General features: G+C 46.4%; 1 protein-coding gene across 5 annotated transcripts in view; it reads left to right on the forward strand.

Annotated features, from left to right (window-relative positions):
* LOC126538397 (spliceosome-associated protein CWC27 homolog) overlaps positions 1-19,806 on the forward strand; it is a 275,758-nt gene that overhangs the window by 189,516 nt on the left and 66,436 nt on the right. The gene's annotated exons all lie outside the window — the stretch shown is intronic.

Genomic DNA, 19,806 nt, shown 5'->3' on the forward strand with positions numbered 1-19,806 from the left:
ATGCACTGCGCTTGTGAGTTCTAAATGACTAGACCAGACAATTTTCACCGAAAAACACATTTTCTAATTTTGTTTGTTTTGGATTCCTAAGCATATAAGGAAGCTCATCACCAAGTTTGGTAATCATTTACACAATAGAAACGAAAATTGTCCTTTTCTTTACTTGGCGATGACATGGATTTTCTGTTGAAAGCATCTACAAGCACTGTTTTCAAGGTGTTGCTGTAGGATGGGAGAGGAGCCTAACGCAGAGTCAATTCACCTGTTAGAAAGCTAGTTTTTCGTGCATTTTGGGCTCAGCAAGCCAGAACTCCTGACATGACGTTCGCTGATGCAGATGCGAAATGGGAATGAATCGTTCAGTACTGCCCGAAGACAGAGCTCGCATCTCTGAGAACAGCAACATCCTTCGCTATATTCAAGTTCAGCAAAAGAGTACAGGGCATCAGGAGAGTGCTAGAGCAGGTGGATCTTGGCTATGGTGTCCAAATGAGAAAACACAGGGTGCAAGCTACTAAGGCCAGCATCTGACGAGCACAAACCTGAGCACGACAGCTCGAAAGCTGAAAAGAAAAGAGAGCTTGAGGCAGTTGCCACTGAGCAGCTTTGATTTGAAGGAGGGGGCCTAAGCTATGGAGCCGAAACATCTTATTGAGCACCGTTGCCTGGAGAATGAAATGACATGTTTTGAAGACTTCGAATAATTTTTTCTCAGTTTGCACTTTTTGATCAAGGCACTTTTTGGCCAGTATGCGCTTTTAAGAAAACAATTGTTTCGATGCTGTTTAAGCGATTATAAAAACTGTTTTTTTATTTATTTATTTTATTTATTTACACATGCTGCAACCTTGGTGAGGCTGTTGCAGGAGTGGGCAGTGAGGGAATGAAGAAAAAAAAGGAAAGCAAGAAAACCAAATACAGGCACAAAAAAATATGAATATCAAGTAAATGCAATGGTTTCCAAAAATTCTTGCATAGGTAAAAAATGGATGCTTCCAGGTAGTGAATTCCAGAGTTCAATGGCCAATGGAAAGAAGCTGTGCTTGAACATCTCCGTTCGGCAAAAGAAAGGGGTGAAGTTGAGATTATGAGAACTCCTAGTGATAGAAGGTGGACTAAAGTTCAAATAATTATTTAGTGTAACAAGGCGCTCAGAATGAACCAGCGTGTGTAAAAATTTCATGCATTCTAAGCGGCGGTGGGATGAAATAACTGTAAGACCTGTAGCTGTATAATGAGAAGGGGAGAAATCTCAACTATAGTTGCGAAAAATGAAGCGCACTGATTTCTTTTGGACTGATTCTAATTTTTTAATATCGGATTTCTTGTAAGGATTCCATATGATGCAGCCATAATCAAGAAGGGGGCGGATATGTGTTTTATACGTCAGCAGTTTGGTATCCTTTGGAGCCTTACGCAATGAACAATGGATGTAACTGAAATGTCTAAAAGCTTTGTTGCATATGATATCAATGTGTTTCAACCATGACATGTCATAAGAGAAATGAAGACCAAGGTATTTAAATTCGGTTAGGGCCGATTTACGCTCGAGCCGCGCATCGTGCGAAAAATTGCACGTATCAAACACTTGTGCACTAATTTCGGTTTACAGTGTGTAAGGTATACACTGTGCACACAGTGTAAATGGTAATTTGTGCACAAGTGCTGGATACGTGCAATTTTTCGCGTGACCGCAAGCGTGCGGTGTGGCTTGCGGTGATGGGCGGCTCGAGCGTAAATCGGCCCTTACTCTTTTTAAATCTTGACCATGGAAAAAGTATGTGAAAAGTGATGGAGATGGGCATCTGGAAAAGGACATGGAAACAGATTTAGAGAAATTCATGTTCATTTGCCATTCCTTGCACCACCTACAAAATTTTGCAAATGAGTCATTAAGTAAATCATGATTCATTAGTGTGTTAATATTATGATATAATATATAATATGATATTATAATACATAATATTATGATGGAGGATGCAATCATCAGCGTAAAGACGAATATTAACGGACACGCAATGCGGCAAGTTATTAATATATAATAAGAAAAGAAGCGGGCCTAAAATGGAACCTTGTGGGACGCCGGACTGACAGGAGAGGAAATAGAGCCATTAAGTGCACAAACAGAGAACGCTGGGTTAGGAAGCTATGTATCCAACCAACCAGAGAAGGGTTATTTAGAATGGAGTTAAACTTGTAGAAAAGTTTTGGGTGTGGGACGGTATCGAAATCTTTGGATAAGTCAACAAAAATGCCATCAATCTGTCCGCCTAAATCTAATGACTGCCAAATATTGTGCGTGAATTCGACTAGTTGGGTAGTAGTGTTATATCCACGATGGAAACCGTGCTGGTGATTGGATAGGATATTGTGGCTTTCAAGAAATTCCTTGATGTGTTTAAAAATTATACGTTCGAGTAACTTGCATGAATGGGCAGTTAAGGAAATGGGTCTGTATTTCTGCAGAAGTTAAGCGCTACCAGATTTGTACATCGGAATGACCTTAGCAAGCTTCCAGGATTAGTGAACAGTGGCGGTGGATAATGATTTACGGAAGATAACAGAGAGGTATCTGCTTGTCCAAAGTGAGTAGTGAACAAGGAAGGAATTGGGTATGTCATCTGGGCCGCAGCTCTTTTTAACATCTAAATGGAGGATCATGTTCAGAACACCTGAACAAGAGACGACGATGTCTTCCATAGGAGGGTATGAGTCACAGCTAAAAGGTGGAAGTGAAAAGTTATCCTGTGTGAACATATGAAAATAGGTGTTAAAAGCGGAAGCAATCGTGAGTGAATCGGCAAGATTTTTAGGCCAAACAATTGTCAGCTGCAAGACTATGAACATCCTACATTTCTAAATTGTTTCTATCAATAAAAGTTTGATTTCTAAATCACATTAGAACCATAAAAAACAAGGTGAAAAAGAACCTTAGTTTTTAAGTGCTACAGTTTCTATAGAAAAGAAAGGCATAAAATTGCAAGCGGTTGCTGCTGTCCTGTGATATCCGGTGGCCAGAAGATATTTATTCAAGAAAATTTTATCTATATAATTTTTAGAGTTATAGTTTTACTAGGGTGACACACTCATTTGCTCAATCTGACAATGCATGACTTTTTGCCATTTGTGAGGGTAATGAAACGTACTACAGTGCAGTCCACTTTTAACGATACCACATATTTGTTTGTTTGTTTGTTTGTTTGTTTGTTTGTTTGTTTGTTTGTTTGTTTGTTTGTTTGTTTGTTTGTTTGTACCTCAAATGCCCCTGGTGTGGGTTTTGCATGAAGGGTGGGTATTACATTTGTGCGAGGTCTTCGATGAATGACTTGAAGTGGTTAGGATTGGAGTGGTGCGCAGCGCTCGTGGGCAAATGATTTCAATCATTCACTGTTTGAATGAAAAATCAGTTGAGTTGCGCAGTAGGGTGCACAGGTGGTGGATATACAGGTTTAGAATTACTTTGCGAAAGGAAAGGCGATGAACAGGTATGATTGGATACATTAGCTGTAACAAAGAGTTGACTTAAGATATCAACTTATGCATTAAGGCTATAAGAAAGAAAACCATATGCAAGAATATTTAATTTACCTAATATCGAATATAATTATAAAACTTTTGCCTTCTGGATGGCGGTTCCCATGTAGAATAACTGACATTTGCATTGCTAAGTTCCCCTTAAACGAACGATGTCGAGACAGAGTGAAAAGTTTGCCTACGCAAGTTTGTATCCGCCTCTATTACTGCGCAACATGTCCTGCCTGTGCGCCAAATGTGAAAGCAACGGAGAGCGTTGCAAGTTGGTGCAGCACGCCACCAGATGGTGGCAGCCACTTCACGTCTGCGTTGTCCATGATCGTGCTCCACTATGCTCCAAGCATCAGGAGAGAGAGGGAAAAAGAAGTAATAAAGGAAACAGTGCCTGCCCTTTCTGCACTCTGTCAGCGAGCGTGGAAATGCGCCACGGAAGCAGCCCCGAAGCAGCGGACAGCCCAGTTAGTGGAAGATGGTGCCGACAAAGCGCAAAGTTCTGTTGCTTGAGACGAAGGTGCATATTTTGCAAGACTCAAAGAAGTACAAGCCCACGCAGTAGCACCACAATCATGACTGCTGCAAACAGGGGCCATGCCAGCGAGACATGATGCTGACTTGATCTTCGAGCACACTCAAGGCATGATGACGAGAGCTCTCCGGCTGTATCGCTTGATCTTCCGACAGCATTATCGACTTAAACTTCAGGTTGATGATTGCACCGTGTTGGTTCAGGAAGTCCATGCTGAGAATGATATCTCTTGAACACTGTTGGAGGATAACGAAGGTGGCAGGGTAGGTCCGCTCTTGAACTGTAATTCTTGTGGCGCAGATTCCAGTCAGCGTTATTAGGTGTCTTCAAGCGGTCTGAATTTGAGGGCCTTCCCATGCAGTCTTAACCTTCTTCAACTGGGCTGCAGAGTGGACGGAGTGGACCCTCGGGTCCACTCATGACGGAGTAGTCGGCTCCGGTGTCCACTAAGGCGGTGACTGCATAGCCATCGAGAAGCACGTCTAGATCTGTGGTTCTTTGTCTTGCGTTGCAGTTTGGCCTTGCGTTGAATTACGGCTGCATCGTGTTGACCTGTACGTCATATGAGCTGGAACTTCACATCAGGGCTTATTTTTTCGGCATATTCTTTGCTTGTAGGCTTTGTCGGGATGGCGGCCATTGATACGCCATCGTGATAGTCTTTTTGCAGTCTTCAGCTGCGGCGGAGGATATTTGTCAGTTCAATAAACAGCAACTGCATCTTCATCGGTCGCTGTGTTTAGTTTTCCAAACATGGGCTTGCAGACTGGGTCGCGGCTGGGCCGGTAATGGTCGGCGTTGTGAGCACATGTAGCGGCCTGGTGACGGCGAACGGAACGGTCGTCGAGGGCTCCACTGAGTAGCAGCGAGGTAGTCGGCGATGTCACGAGAGCGTTCACCTTCCCGAGGGTGTGGTGCATTGATGGCGAACCCTCGCAGTCCCAAGTCATGGTATGGGCATCGGTGGTACACATGGCTGGCATCCCCGCAATGGTAGCAGAGCGGGCGGTGGTCGGGGCGCGCCAAATGTCTGTCTTCCTCGCGTAGCTGTGCTGGGCGACGGGTGGGCGTGCTGGCAGCAGCGGCAGTGGACAACAGAATGGCGGCATTAAAGCGGCCTGGCACGGTCGTGGAGGGGGACCTTGACGGAGGGCGGTGGCGGTGTAGCTCATTACTTCTAGCTGGGCTGTGGTGATTGTGTTTGCACCTCAGAAACTCTAAGCGATCGCTGAAACGCTTCTTTGACTATTTCGGCGATTGAGGCCACTTGAGGCTGCGACCTAGAGTAGAACTTCTGCAGCTCTTCCCGTACGACCGCTCTGATAGTCTCACGCAGATCGTCGGTGGCCAGCGATTGAACTCCGGCGTAGCTGCAGAGTTTGTGCGGCGGTTGAATTGCCGGTTCCGCATTTCGAGTGTCTTTCGAGCTGGTGGCCTCACGAAGAAACTCGTCGACGGTCTTCGGTGGGCTTCGTATCATTCCAGCGAGAAGTTCCTTCTTCACACCACGCATGAGTAGGCAAACTTTCTTCTCCTCAGACATTTTCTGGTTGGTGTGGCGGAATATATGGCTCATCTACTCCGTGAAGATCACGATGGTCTCATTAGGCAGCTGCACTCAGGTTTTTAGTCAAGTTTGGGCTCGTTCTCGGTGTACGACGCTTGTGAATGTCTGCAGGAAGCCACTTCGGAACAGGTCCCACGTCATTAAGGTGGCTTCTCGGTTCTCAAACCACATCTTGGCGGTGTCTTCCAATGCGAAAAAGACATGTCGCAGTTTGTCTTCGCTGTTCCAGATGTTAAATGTAGCGGCCCTCTTGTACGTCTCAAGCCAGCTTTCCGGATCTTCAAATGTTGAACTAACTTTCATTGGACGAACCTGTGCCCACAAAGACAGGCTACACTCAAAGAACGGTGACAGCGGCAAACACAGTCCGCGATCGTCGAAATCTCATCAGCGTCAGCTTTTATACATGAGCCATCGAATGTTCCAGACTAATTGCTGGTGCCCACGTGTCTTCCAGAAAGTTCTACATCATTCGCATCGCGTATATATGCTATCAGATTACACAAATTTCGGCGATAATAGACAGCGGTTAGAAGCATCCATAACGTTCCAGAAACTTCGGATTCATGCAGCCGCGTCCTCCACTGAGTGATAACATTTGTTAGACGGTAAAAAGCGCTCGCCCGCAAAAGATAAACGAGTTCAGAGGTCTATATAAGTCCAAGCAAGCTTGGTGGAGTCTGAGTTCACATGAGCTAGGCTGAGTAGAATTTTGGGGAGTCTGCACATGTGTGCCATTAAATCACACCATTGAATAAAACTGTAAGCAGCTGCATCTTACAATCTAACAAAAAGAAAATTGAGATACACAAATGTCATGCTGTCTTTGTATGTCTTGCAAGTTGTGTGATACTTATTTTATAGAGGCAGTAATGACTTGATACGGTTATACGAGTTTATGCAATAATACATGTAATTGCAAACTCATGGGCAGCATTGCATCCATCTTCTTCCCATGCGTCGTCATGTGTCTGCACACTTTATTAGCTGTGGACATGCAAGAACCATCCACATTTGAAGAGATGCTCTCATTCACTCATTCACAGAAAGAGATACTATTGGCTGGCTTCACTGCACGACTTTGATTTGATTTTGTTTAATGTTTTATCTGCTGCTTATAAAAAGGTGCTTGCCTGCTTTGTGAAGGAGCATGGTAAACATACTCCTTCACATACTTTAGAGGCCGACTGGCGATCCCGAACTCTTGTTCCTTCATCATCATCATCATCAGCCTGATTACGCCCACTGCAGGGCAAAGGCCTCTCCCATACTTCTCCAACTACCCCGGTCACTACCCCGGGCAAGGAACTACCCCTTGTTCCTTGCCCGGTATTTAATATTATCTTTGTCTTCTGCATGTTAATCCTCAACCCCACTCTTTCACTCTCTCTGTTAAGGTCCTCAATCATTTGTTGTAACTCGTCTGCATTGTTGCTGAATAGAACAATGTCATCGGCAAACCAAAGGTTGCTGAGATATTCGCCGTCGATCTTTACTCCTAAGCCTTTCCAGTTTAATAGCTTGAATACTTCTTCTAAGCACACAGTTAATAGCATTGGAGAGATTGTGTCTCCCTGTCTGGCCCCTTTCTTTATAGGTATCTTCCTGCTTTTCTTGTGTAGAATTTAGGTACATCTTAAAACTTTTTGTCTTAAAACTTTTTGTGCCAGGAATTAAGGTATCTGTAGAACCTCTGTAGACATTTTCCTAGGTATTTACGTAAGCATTCTGTACTCCTTGATTACGTAATGCCGCTATGACTGCTGGTGTCTCTACTGTGTCAAATGCTTTTTCATAATCTATGAAAGCCATATAGAGAGGCTTATTGTACTCTGCGGATTTCTTGATAACCTGATTGATGACATGGATGTGATCCATTGTAGAGTATCCCTTCCTGAAGCCAGCCTGTTCACTTGGTTGATTAAAATACAGCCTTGCCCTTATTCTATTGGAGATTATTTTGGTAAATATTTTATATAATACTGGGAGTAAGCTAATGGGCCTGATTTTTTCAATTTTTTAATGTCTCCCTTTTTGTGGATTAGTATAATGTTTGCATTCTTCCAGTTTCCTGGGACCCTTGAAGTCGAGAGACACTTCGTATAAAGAGCCAATAGTTTTTCAAGCATTATGTCTCCTCCATCTTTAATTAAGTCGACTGTTATTCCATCTTCTCCTGCTGCCCTTCCTCATTTCATGTCTTGCAAGGCCCTTCTGAGCTCATCGCTAGTTATAGGAGGAGTTCCTGTATCCTGTTCATTTCTGTCTCTAATTGAGGCATCCTGACTGCTCTGGGTACTGTACAGGTCAGTATAGAATTCTTCCGCTGCTTTTACTATATCTTCGAGATTGCTGATGATATTACCCTGCTTATCTTTCAGTGCATACATCTTGGTTTGTCCTATGCCAAGTTTCTTTCTCACCGATTTCAGGCTGCGTCCATTTTTTACGGCTTCTTCAGTCTTTCTCGTGTTATAGTTTCGAATATCCCTTATTTTCGCCTTGTTGATCAGTTTTGACAGTTCCGCAAATTGTATCCTCTCTCTTGGGGTGGACACTTTTATTTTTTATTAGGTTTCTTTATTACGTCCTTTGTTACTTGGGAGAGCTTGCCTACTGATTGCCTTGGTGCCTTGCCTCCTGCCTCTGAAGCCAACCTATATAGTTTGCACATTCGCTTTGCGAGCTTGAAAAGCAGTTGCGTCTCGCAGCGGAAGTTACCGAACCTTGTAATTAGAGAATTCTCCAGGACAATACATGTGAAAGCCAAAACCAACAGACTGGAACAAAATGATTGCGGATATAGCGTGACGTTGACACGTCGGATATTATGCTGTCATGTCTTGACCGTAGTTGCATATTCTCTAAATTGTTCCTTCTGTAAAAGCATACCATGCTGTGCTACAACTCTGATGTTTTCGTACATCATGAGTAGCTTGTGTGCAACAAACCAGAAAATTGGGACGACATCCGAAGGCCATGTCTTCCTCTGACTGACACCTAGTAGTGCTTACAACTCACAGCGCATGTAAATAATGTAAAGGTATGCAAAAGTACATAATATTGGCAGCTGAAGCCAATGAACGAAAAGAAAAACATGCATCACCTGATTAGCAATGTATAGGGTCAACAAATGCATAAAAATCGCAGAAGCGAATCTGACCTACAAGATTTTATCTGCCTTGTTCATTTCTCAATAGTGATGGTAACGTACCACTTGCACTGTCTATGGCTCCACTGAATTAGTTGCATTGTTCAAGGCTTGTGGAGCGACCGAGACCATTTCCCAAAACAAACCGCGAAATCGCTCTTGTGGTTCTCGATGCAATTTCGACAAAAAATCGCAGCGATCGCTGGGACGTGCTACCAACCGGTTTGTTGTAGCCGTAGAAGGGGGCTCTTGCGACTGCGATTTCCATCACATGTGACTGAAATCGCACTTCAGACAAGTTGTGCTGAAAGACAGCAAGAAAAGTTGTGCTCGAAGAACTTCGGAAGATGCTCGCAGCATTGCAGCCTTAAGTTAATTCGATTGCTGACTTAGTCCGAGATGAAATCCAGTGGTCATAGGGAGTTACCGAAGTACAGCTAGAAGAGCCACACCCTCAACCTGAAGCGATGACCTACGCCACTGTCGCCCGCTGACAAAGTACCCCTCCGCGACCACACTAGGGCCTGGTAACACTGCAGTTCCATCGTCCACCACCGCCAGCTCGCCCACCTATCGCTTAGCGCAACTACCCAAGGAGGACAGATGTCTGGCACACTCCTGTCCACCGCCCACTCTAGTACCACTGCAGAGAAGTGGGTCACAAGACGGGACTGCAAGGTTTTGCCGTTAGCATGCTGCGCCCGCAGCAAAGTGAAATGCCGTGTGATATCGCCGACCATCTTGCCGCCACTCAGTGGGGCCCTCGATGACTGTCCCCTTCGCTGTCACCAGGCCGCTACATGTGCCTACAATGCCGACCATACACTGGCCCAGCCCCGGGCCAGTCTGCAAGCCCATATCCGGAAAACTAAAAGCAGCAACCGATGGAGGTGTGGTTGCTGTTTGTTGAACTGACAAAGATCCTTTGCCCCAGCTGAAGACGCTGAAAAGACCATCACGATGGCATATCAACGAGATGCCGCCATCACGACAAAGCCTTGAAGCAAAGAATGCACCGACAAAATAAGCCCTGATGTTGGCGCTTTCTTACCGCCAAGCATTCAATGAAACTGCAGAACGGGCGGTCCGAACGATGAAAAGAAAATCGAAGTTTGGTTATGGAGATTTGTGAATGGAAATTCACGCATAATATTTACATATAAGGCGTTACCACATGAAGTCGCAGGGCACTGCCCACCTCAGCTACTGATGGGATGCAAACTGAAGACTGCAATAGACCTTCTGCGACCTGACCTCCAGTCAAGTTTTACGGAAGCAATTGAATTGAAAATCACATGCAAGCAGAAGGACAAACCTCGAATCCACACAAAACCTGGCGATCAGGTATATGCCAGAAATTTCCACCAGGCCCTGGATGGGTAACTGCAGTAGTCATAAGGCAGCGTAATTCTTCAGTAGACCCGCAGCTTGAAGATGGGTGTTCTTGGAACTGCTATGAGGCTCACATCTGACCTGCAGACCAAGTGCCTGGTAGGCGCACATAATTTAAGCCACTCAGTGCGGCTCATGCCCCCCCCCCCCCCCCCCCCCCCCCCCCGCTATGATGTCCGTGCACACGAGTGTGGGGCTGATGGTCACACATGGTAGTCGGCCAATGTCAGGCCCCAAGCTGTGTTGTCAAGCTTGGCCGAACCAAACCTCAGTTGAGCCACCATAAATCTGACCAGAGCGAGGCCAGAAGAGTTTTTTTCATCGAGGTGCTTGTTTGTTTGCTGCATTTTGCATGTGGGCCATCTTTGTGCAGCAAACGACCATGGCTTTTGCACATACGTAAGCTCTGTGCTTTCATAGGCCCATCACTGCTTGTACAAATGACAACATCATTTATGCTGTGTTCCCAAGCCTCAGATACTAAAATGGCTTAACGAACAGAGAAAGACTTTACATGATACAAAGATCAGACTACAATGAACTGATGCATACATTAAAACTGGACACTGTGGGGACGCTCGACTTTCACGCATCCCCTAATATTGTTATCCCCGCATGGCCTCGTCTCCTGTAGTGCATGTCTTTGCACTGGCAGCGGTAGGTGTGGTTGCAGACTAGTGCGAGAGATGGCATGAGTGTTGCGCTGCTAACGGCACTTAACAGCGGAGTTACTCAGGTGCAACAGGGAGTATGCTCTTCCTCTTCAACTTGGGGTCAGCGAACGGTGTGAACCTTTTGTGCGTGTGCCGACTTGCTTTGCAGGACCATCCTGCAAAAGGCTTAGGACCAGAATATCAGAATGGATGAACACGATCGTTCAAACGGGCTACCATTTGTGTGACCGTACATGCAAATGATTAGGCATTGGTTTCCAGCATAGGGGCGAATTTTCGCTTGCTATCCGATTGCGGAGAGTCAGACTTCTTCGATTTGTCGCGCACCCATCAGCATATTCTGTGGATAGTAACTTGGCTAGCTGGCATTAGGGTACGAAAGGTGCAATAAATGCCCTTTTGATTGTTTGCACTACTGCGTTGTCATTCCTTTGTCCCAAGAGCACATTTGAGACCCCACAACACACAAATGAATTAAGTGAAGTCTGTGGATGAACTAATGTGCTGCACAGTGTCGACAGCGCAGAAGTCAATGTCCGATGGAGGCAAGATGATAGCACACACTGATGGCTCATCACCCACACTGATGTGACAATTGCAGCAGCAGCAGGCGAGGGGCCAAGGTGCATGCCCGACACTGGGAACAGGGCTTTGAGAGGCTTGGCCAGCACAGAAACAGGCCATGCTGTACCTCAGCTCTCCCAGGACCACAAGCGTAGGCCGGGCAGCTTAAGGTGGCAACATTTATCCAGCGCAGTTTGTCAATGCCATCCCCTTTCAGCAGACCACCACTGGGCCTCTTCGATTTTCGGAGTTCTGGCAGCCCGCTGGCAGCCAGATGTCAGCCAGCTAGTTCCGGTTCTGACAGGAAGTCACGTGGGCTGGGATCCCAAGACAACCCGAACCTGCCCGAAGTTTGCAAAATCGAACGCCGGTACAGCTGGCCAAATGTAAACATGCTACCAGCATGGCAGCGCCCGGCGAGGCCAGCGCGCGCTCGGCGTAGTCGGCCCATTTATGCGTTACCAGCTTGAAAATATATTGACACGTGTACTTATCTTTATCGGGCAACCACGTTTCGCCGCCTAACAAAATGTTATCGCACAGCGCGGGACGCGTCTGCATGTATCCGAAGTTTCTGGAAAGTTATCGATGCTTCTATCCGCTGTCTGTTGTCGCCGAACCTTGTATTATCTGATTTCATCGCGTGACTCGAATGTTGTAGAACTTTGTGGAAGGCATGCAGGTCCCAACGATTAGTCTGGAACATTCGACGACTGTTGTATAAAAGCCGACGCGCTTGACCCGCTGATCAGATTTTCGACAATCGCCGACTGTGTTCGCCGCTATCGTTGTGCGTTAAGTGTAGCCTGTTTTGTGGGCACAGGTTCACCCAATAAAAGCTAGTTTTGTCTTTCACAGTACTGCTACTGTGTTCTTTAACGTCACTACCACGTGACAATATAATTGCATTCAGGAATACGATCACTTTCGCGCGATTTCACGCGTCTCGGCGCAGGACGCGTACTGGGCCAACCTCGCCTTGCGCAGCGCAACAGATGGCCCCCGACGCGGCGGATGACAAGACGCGAAATCGTGATTGTATACTCGAAAGGGATAGTTGGAGGATACCTGTTCGCAGCGATCACGTCGCCCAACGGCGACATTGATGAGTTGGCGCTGTGTCATCACAAGACATGAAAAAGCAGGTTATCGGGTACGTCTCATACGCATAAAATTTCGCGCCAACCTGCTTGCATGGGCTTCGATTTCAGAAAGTTTGTTGTGGCTGATGGTGCTTCTCATTTTGACCCCAAGGAGCTGGGGACGCGGCTGGCGCATGAAAATGCACGTCGCCTGTGACCAGCGAGACGTTTCACACGAAAAACATTGGTCGCAATCATGAGAGCAATAAGCCAATGTACGTGTGTATAATGTACAGAGTGCAATCAGTGTATTCTTATATCAACGGCCTGCAGTTCGACCACATATCGGTTTCGAGCTGCCACCTAAGCATACGACGGAGAGACGGATCGGACACGGGCTAGCTGCAAAGCCTTCGCTAATTGCAGAGATTGGAGAGATATACATACGCGAGATATGTGAAAAGGAACGCCACCAGTAAAAGACGAATCCAAAATGTACCGCAATGTGTGAATGAGCGTCTACAACTTGCGTGGAACACGATGCAGTTAACATGCACGCATGAGAGCGCGGCGCTCTGTTCACCGCTGCGAAGAAGCAATCAGGGGACACACACACATATACACACACACAGAAGCTTCAAACGGTTCACCATGGCTCATATCACACCGCTTCGCGATGCGGAACGGAGCGTTAGCACCTAAAAAGATAATGCTAGAAGTAAGGAAACCCGAAGATGACCGTAGACAGTTGGCTGAGCGAGGTAAATGTGAGTCCTCAAGCGCCCGCGTTGCAATCCGTGAAATCCCAGCAAAGATGGCGGCGAGCGCCCATCGCCTCTTTTAGTCGTCTGCTAGCCAGAGAACTTCCAGAGAGCAGCAAAATCGTCCTGGCAGGTTCTGGCAGCCCGCGGGTAGCTAGAACCACAGTATAGATACTTTTCAGTTCCGCTTCTCCTCGCCGCGCATGCAGCGAGTATGCGGCCCGCCTCTGCACCCGCCACCGCGGCGCTGCTGTCGAAGCTTGCGCCAAGGAAGCGTATCGTCTGCTATGGGCGCCTAGTGCTCCGTTGTGCTTTCGCACGGCGCTTAACTTCACGCTTCACGGCGTCATTATCTGCGCTGTACAAGCTTTAGGAGTTAGCGCACGTATGCGTACAAACGATCAGTGATTTAGAAAAAGGTGGGCATCGGCGATTACATTTCGTTTTTGGCAGAATCGTCGCTTTCGTGCGTGTACATTTCACGCTTTTGGTTTTTAATCCGTTCAAACGCTTTAAAACTGCTGTAGAAAACTACGTTGTCTATGAATCAGTTTATTGATCAAAACATCTATAAACAATGTTATAAATCGTGTGAATCTAATTGAGCGTCTGTGTATCTCGGCGCTGGCGTTCCATACCTTCCGCATTTGTATGGCGAAATAAACGGTGGCTTTATAAACGGTGGCTAGAACCATAGAGTTTCCTACAAGAATTACTAGAGGGAACTCTGGCGCTAGTGTCTACGAGAGCTGCAATGGGAGCGGTTGTCCCAGCATGGGAATTATGGGAAGTACATGGATTTGCCTAAACTTCGTCCTTTTGGCTTCAAACGGCTTTGTGACTTTGTAAACTCGTCATTTTCAACAGTATATTGCGCAATAAATAATTAAATAAACATCATTAACATTGCCCGACGGCAGGGTTCGAACACAGGGACTCTAGCACAGAAGTCTGATATTGAAACCATTAAGCCACGGACGCATGTATCGGCAAGCGAATGAAATGCTTGGCGCGTTTCGATTTGGCCACCTGGACAAGCTCAATCGTTGCAATTAATAGCAATTTTTTGCGTTCCCGGCGTCTTCTGCACTTCGAAGAATATAGATTGCGCCGAAATATACAATAAGATCTATATAGCGTAAAATACAAAGCCACAAAAACGTCTGAATCCACAAGCACGAAAATCAGACAAATCCATGTACTTCCCATCATTCCCATGGTAGGACAACGACTGCAGCGCCAGAGTTCCCTCTAGTAATTTTTTGTAGGAAACTCTATGGCTAGAACAATGCCTCCTTTACTAGATGCCTGCCGCGTCGCTAGTCTTCCCATTGGAGCGGAGGTTCCCGTAGTTCAGGGTAATGGCGGAGAGACGGCGCTCGCAGCCGACCCACTTCCTGTTGCGGAGGAAGTGACGATTATTAGGCTGGCACGCGCTCGACCAATGGCTTGACGAGACACCGCGGGTCCAGCCTCCGAGATCGCAACAAACGCCGCTAAAATCTCGGAGGCAGAGCTACGTGATTTAGGTTTGCAGCGGCCACCGCAGCTAGCGCTCGCAGCCGACCCGGTTTTACCCGGGTGGGGAAGAGTAAAGAGGAGAGGGGCACGAACCAGCTTCTCGGCTCACGTGGCAGGCATCTAGTAAAGGAGGCATTGGCTAGAACCAACTAATCTAAAAACGTTGGCTAGAACCGTTGGCTAGAAAACGTTGGCTAGAAAACGAACGCCCGGCGGAAGTGCGTCACGCGGTGGGCGGAGCAACGCGAGAAAAACGAAGGCGCTCTGGCTGGCTCTGGCAGCCCGCGGGTAGCCAGAAGTGGAAAATCGAAGAAGCCCACACTGTTGCGTGCACTGCACTGTGCAATTCAAACAACTATTCATACAACATTGTGTTTCTACCAACTTGCTGTATTTTCTCACTACAACTGACAAATACCAGTACGCACTGCACCCAGCCGCCACTATCTGCACATTTCGGCTTCACACAAGGCCAGAAATGGATGGAGGCACACATATTACTGGTGACACCATCTGGTTTCATTAGTACAAACTGCTCACAGCATAGCATCTGTACAGGGCATCATGTGTGTGAATGCACCAACTGTTGTGTGGAAACATGGCAGAAATTTAATAATGGCACGTTTACTTGTAGCAAGTATGTGACGCCCCCTCGGGCATAATCTTGGTTCGCCCGCCAAGCTCGGTGGCCTGCTAAAGCTCGGCATGCAACATTGGTCACCGCACCACAAAAGACGGAGCGAGCCAAGACGGACGGATGCCGACAGCTAACTTTAATTTCTATTCTTATTTCTAATTGCAGCGGCGGGAAATCTGAATGGAAATAGGGCCAGCATAGAAACGTAGGTTGCAGAGAATTGGAGCACTGCGAAGCCAGGAGAACACTTAGCCAAAGTAGGGCGATAAAGTAGGTCATGGCCAACACATAACAGTTAGGACTAAAGGTTTATTAGTTAGGGCTAAAAGTGTGTTTTTTGTTCTGTTTTTTCTTTTTTCCCCTGGTTATTGGTTTGGTTATTTTACTAGCTCTCTTTATTCTTCTAGAGATTCCCAGTGGTCTTTATTATAGTTAATTTTTTTCCTCGCTTTTACACTGTTAAATAACAGTAGGACAAGAGAATTCATGGGACGACCGGCTAGAAAAGCCAAGGAGGAAGGTGGGGACCTCGTCCAGTGTGAGAGGTGTGAACGGTGGTGTTATTTGGATGAAACGACATTCAACACCGTGGCGGAGGCGGAAGGGAACGGCTTCGTGTGCAGGCTGTGTAAGGTGATTGAGAATTTGGAGAAGCAGCTAAAGAGTGAAATGGCGAGGACAAAGGAGGAACTCGAGAAAGAAAAAACGAAACGCGCAGAGTTTGAGGAAAGGGTAGAGAGGGAGTGGGCCTCAAGAATGGAGGCTGTAGAACGAAAATGGAGTGAGGAGCGAGAGAAAGGGCAGCAATTGGAAAAACAATTGAAAGAGATGAGAGAGAGAGAAGCTGAGAGGGGGGCACAGCAGGAACTGAAGGAAAAGGAAGCAGGAGGATCACCCAGTGGAGCAGAATTGGGGGCAAACACGTTAACGTGGGGACCGCGAGAGACACAGGTACAGAGGGATGAGACGACAGGAGGCAGAGAAGGCGAGGAGGCAGGGAAGACCCAGCCGACAGAGACAGGAGGGAGGCAAGATTTGCTTGAAGACAAAAAGGTCTGGGTCGTTGGAAGCTCCAACGTATTGCGAATGCAAACAGCACTCCTCAGAACAGTGCAGTATGACAGACGAGTGAAGGTCGAATGCATGCCGGGGGCTCGATTCGAAGCTGTGGCGGAGAGAGCCAAAAGCAAACTGAGTGAAAACAGAGAGGGAAGAAACCTGGTATTTTTGCACGCTGGGGTGAATGACGTCCTGCAGAATAGGGGGCGAATGCTGGGCAGACAGATTCAAGAGGGAGTGGCGAAATTAAGGGCGACCTCTGAGGCGGTGCACATTGCCCTGTGTACTGTCCCAGAGGTCAGGGGACAGGGCCCTTTCATTGAAGAACAGGTAGTGGCGGCAAATGTAGTGATTAGGGAGTTGAGGCGAGCCCTCAGGTGGGATGTGGTGGAGGTGAACAGAATGATTGGGGGGAAAAACTTCCCCCTTTCGGCCCGGATGGCATTCACTACACTACACCAGCGGGATGGAAGGTAGGAACGAGGGTGGGTCGTAGGGCTCAGGCTTTTTTACAGGCACGCAGGGCGACCCTGCAAGCCAAAACGTAAAAGATGAAGGACAGGGGAGGGGGGGCAGGACAGGAGCACGGAGGAGGAAGAGGAAGAAGAAGGCAGTAAATGTGGGGTTCATCAACATGCAGGGGGGAAGAAATCGCATTAAGTGGGACGAAATAGAAGAACACTTACAAATGGAAAATTTTCAGCTGTATGGAGTTGCCGAAACCCTTTTAAGAGATGAGGAAGAGCCACCATTCATTGCGGGATGCACCTGGGTTAATTGGGTGCAACAGAAAAAGGAAAGAACGCAGAGGAGGAGGCCTTGGGGCGCTAGTGAAGGGACAGGACTGGGAAAGGGTAAGGGAGAGCTGCAGTGAGCACATGTGGCTCAAGGGCACCGTAGGGAATGTTGAGACAATCCTGGGAGTTGTGTATCTGAAAACGGGGAATGAGTCGAAAGAGGAGAATGCAAAACATTTCAAATGTATGGCCAAGGACATCAGGGAGTTAGCTATGAAACGGGAGACAATCATCCTAGGGGACATGAATGCACATTTGGAATACTTTGACGGGGCGACAGATGCAACAGGGCAGATATTGGTAGATTTTTGCGAGGCTCATGATTTTGTGATAGTTAATACTGAAATTAAATGCGACGGGAAAATAACATGGGAAAGAAATAACACCCACTCGACAATCGACTACTGCCTAATGTCCCACAAGCTGTATGAACGGTTGGGATGGATGGAAATTGATGAGGAAGGTACAAAAAGCCTGGGGAGTGATCACAAACGAATCAAAAGCAGTTTTGGAAGGACAGTACCACTGGTAGAAACTAAAGAAAGGAAAGGTATGAGCAAATTGAATGACAGGCAGCTACAAGAAGTGGCGAAAAACATTGAAAGCATGGTATCCAAGCAACCGCAAAGGGCATGGACATACGACGAGTTACTAGGTATTTTTAAACGAGAGCTAGAGAAGGGACAGATTAGGAAACTAGGAAGTAAGCAGGGAAAATATAAACCGAAAAGCTGGTGGGACCGAGAAGTTAAGAAGGCCATAGAGCAACGCAAAGATGCGTGCAGAAAACACAGAGCAGCGAAGAAAAGGGGAGCCACACCAGAAGAGGTGGAGACAAAATGGGAGGATTACCTTGCAATGAAAAGAGAAGCATTGGCATTAATTCAAGCCAAGATAGCAAAAGTTGTGGTACAGTGGATGTTAGAGATACGAAAAAAAGACAGAAATGCCTCTAAGAAATTTTGGGAACACATAAGGCAACAGAGTAAGAAGACAGAGGTGGTTCAGCACTCACTGACCACACCAGAAGGAACAAAGGTAGAGGGAGAGGAAGCTCAGGAATATATTAGGTTAACAATAGAGGCAGCATTCGCAGAGCAAGTGGGTAGCGAAAGGGAGAACAATGACAACAGCAGGACAGAATTAGAGGAGGAGTACAGAAGGATGACAAGTAAGGAATGGGACAGAATTGAACACAAGTTCCCCGTGGGAACAGCGACCGGACCTGATAGCATACCTATGAAATTGATAAGCATATTAGGCCAGAAAAGTAACTTAAAATTACGACAACTTTTTGAACAAATAGTAGTAGGGGGAGATGTTCCACAGGACTGGAAATCAAGCAGAATGATATTAGTTTACAAAGGTAAGGGAAGCAAGGACAACATTAAATCCTACAGGCCAATAACTATCACATCAGTCATATACAGAGTAGCAATGCAGATGGTGAAAAAGAGAATGGAGGAATGGGCAGAACGTGAAGAGATCTTGGGAGAACTGCAGAATGGATTTAGAAGGAACAGAAGGCTAGATGATAATTTATTTGTTATAACACAGTGCATAGAGGTAGCGACAGCCAGGCAGAAACCGCTATGGATAGCTTTTTTAGACATTAGAGGAGCCTATGATAATGTAAACCGAGAAAAGTTATGTAGCCAGTTGAGGGAATATGGTCTAGATAGAAAGATGATTGAGTTCCTACAACAAGTTTATACAGATAATGAGGTAGAGATAACATGGGAGGGGGAAACTGCAAAGCCAGCTAAAATAAGAAGAGGTCTCAGGCAGGGCTGTCCATTGTCTCCCCTGCTTTTTATGATTTACATGATCCAAATGGAAAAGAGACTAGAACAGAGCACAATAGGAACTGACATAGGCTATATGCTGGAAGGGCAGAAGGTAGCTCAAGTACTAGCCGGACTGATGTATGCAGATGATATTGTACTGCTTGCTGACACCCGAGTAGGGCTACAGGAACTAATGAACATATGTGGAGAGGAGGGAGAAAAATTGGGACTGCAATTCAGTAGAGAGAAGTCTGGGATAATAGTATACAATGAAGAAAAGGGGGAACCATTGGAAATACAAAGCACTAAGATTGATCATGTTGAAAAATACAAGTATTTGGGCATATGGCTAAATGAGGGCAAAAAGTACTTGGAAGAACAGGAAAAAATTATGATTGAAAAAGTGAAAAGGAACTCAGCTGTAATGAAACACAAGGCACTTTGGAACTATAATAGGTACGAGGTGGTTAGGGGCTTATGGAAAGGGGTTATGGTACCTGGCCTCACATTCGGAAATTCAGTACTGTGCATGAAATCGGAAGTTCAGGCATGCATGGAAACGAGACAGAGAAGTGTAGGCAGGTTGGCCTTAGGAGCACACGGGAGCACCCCTAATGACGGAGTGCAGGGGGACATGGGATGGACGTCATCCGAAGGTAGAGAGGCAATAAGTAAGCTAAAATTTGAACAGAGACTCCCAGCACTGGAGGAAAAAAGGTGGGCAGAAAAAGTGTGCAAATATCTGTACATGAAA

Source organism: Dermacentor andersoni, chromosome 4 (genome assembly GCF_023375885.2).
Source record: "Dermacentor andersoni chromosome 4, qqDerAnde1_hic_scaffold, whole genome shotgun sequence".
In the NCBI taxonomy this organism is placed as follows: Eukaryota; Metazoa; Arthropoda; class Arachnida; order Ixodida; family Ixodidae; genus Dermacentor; species Dermacentor andersoni.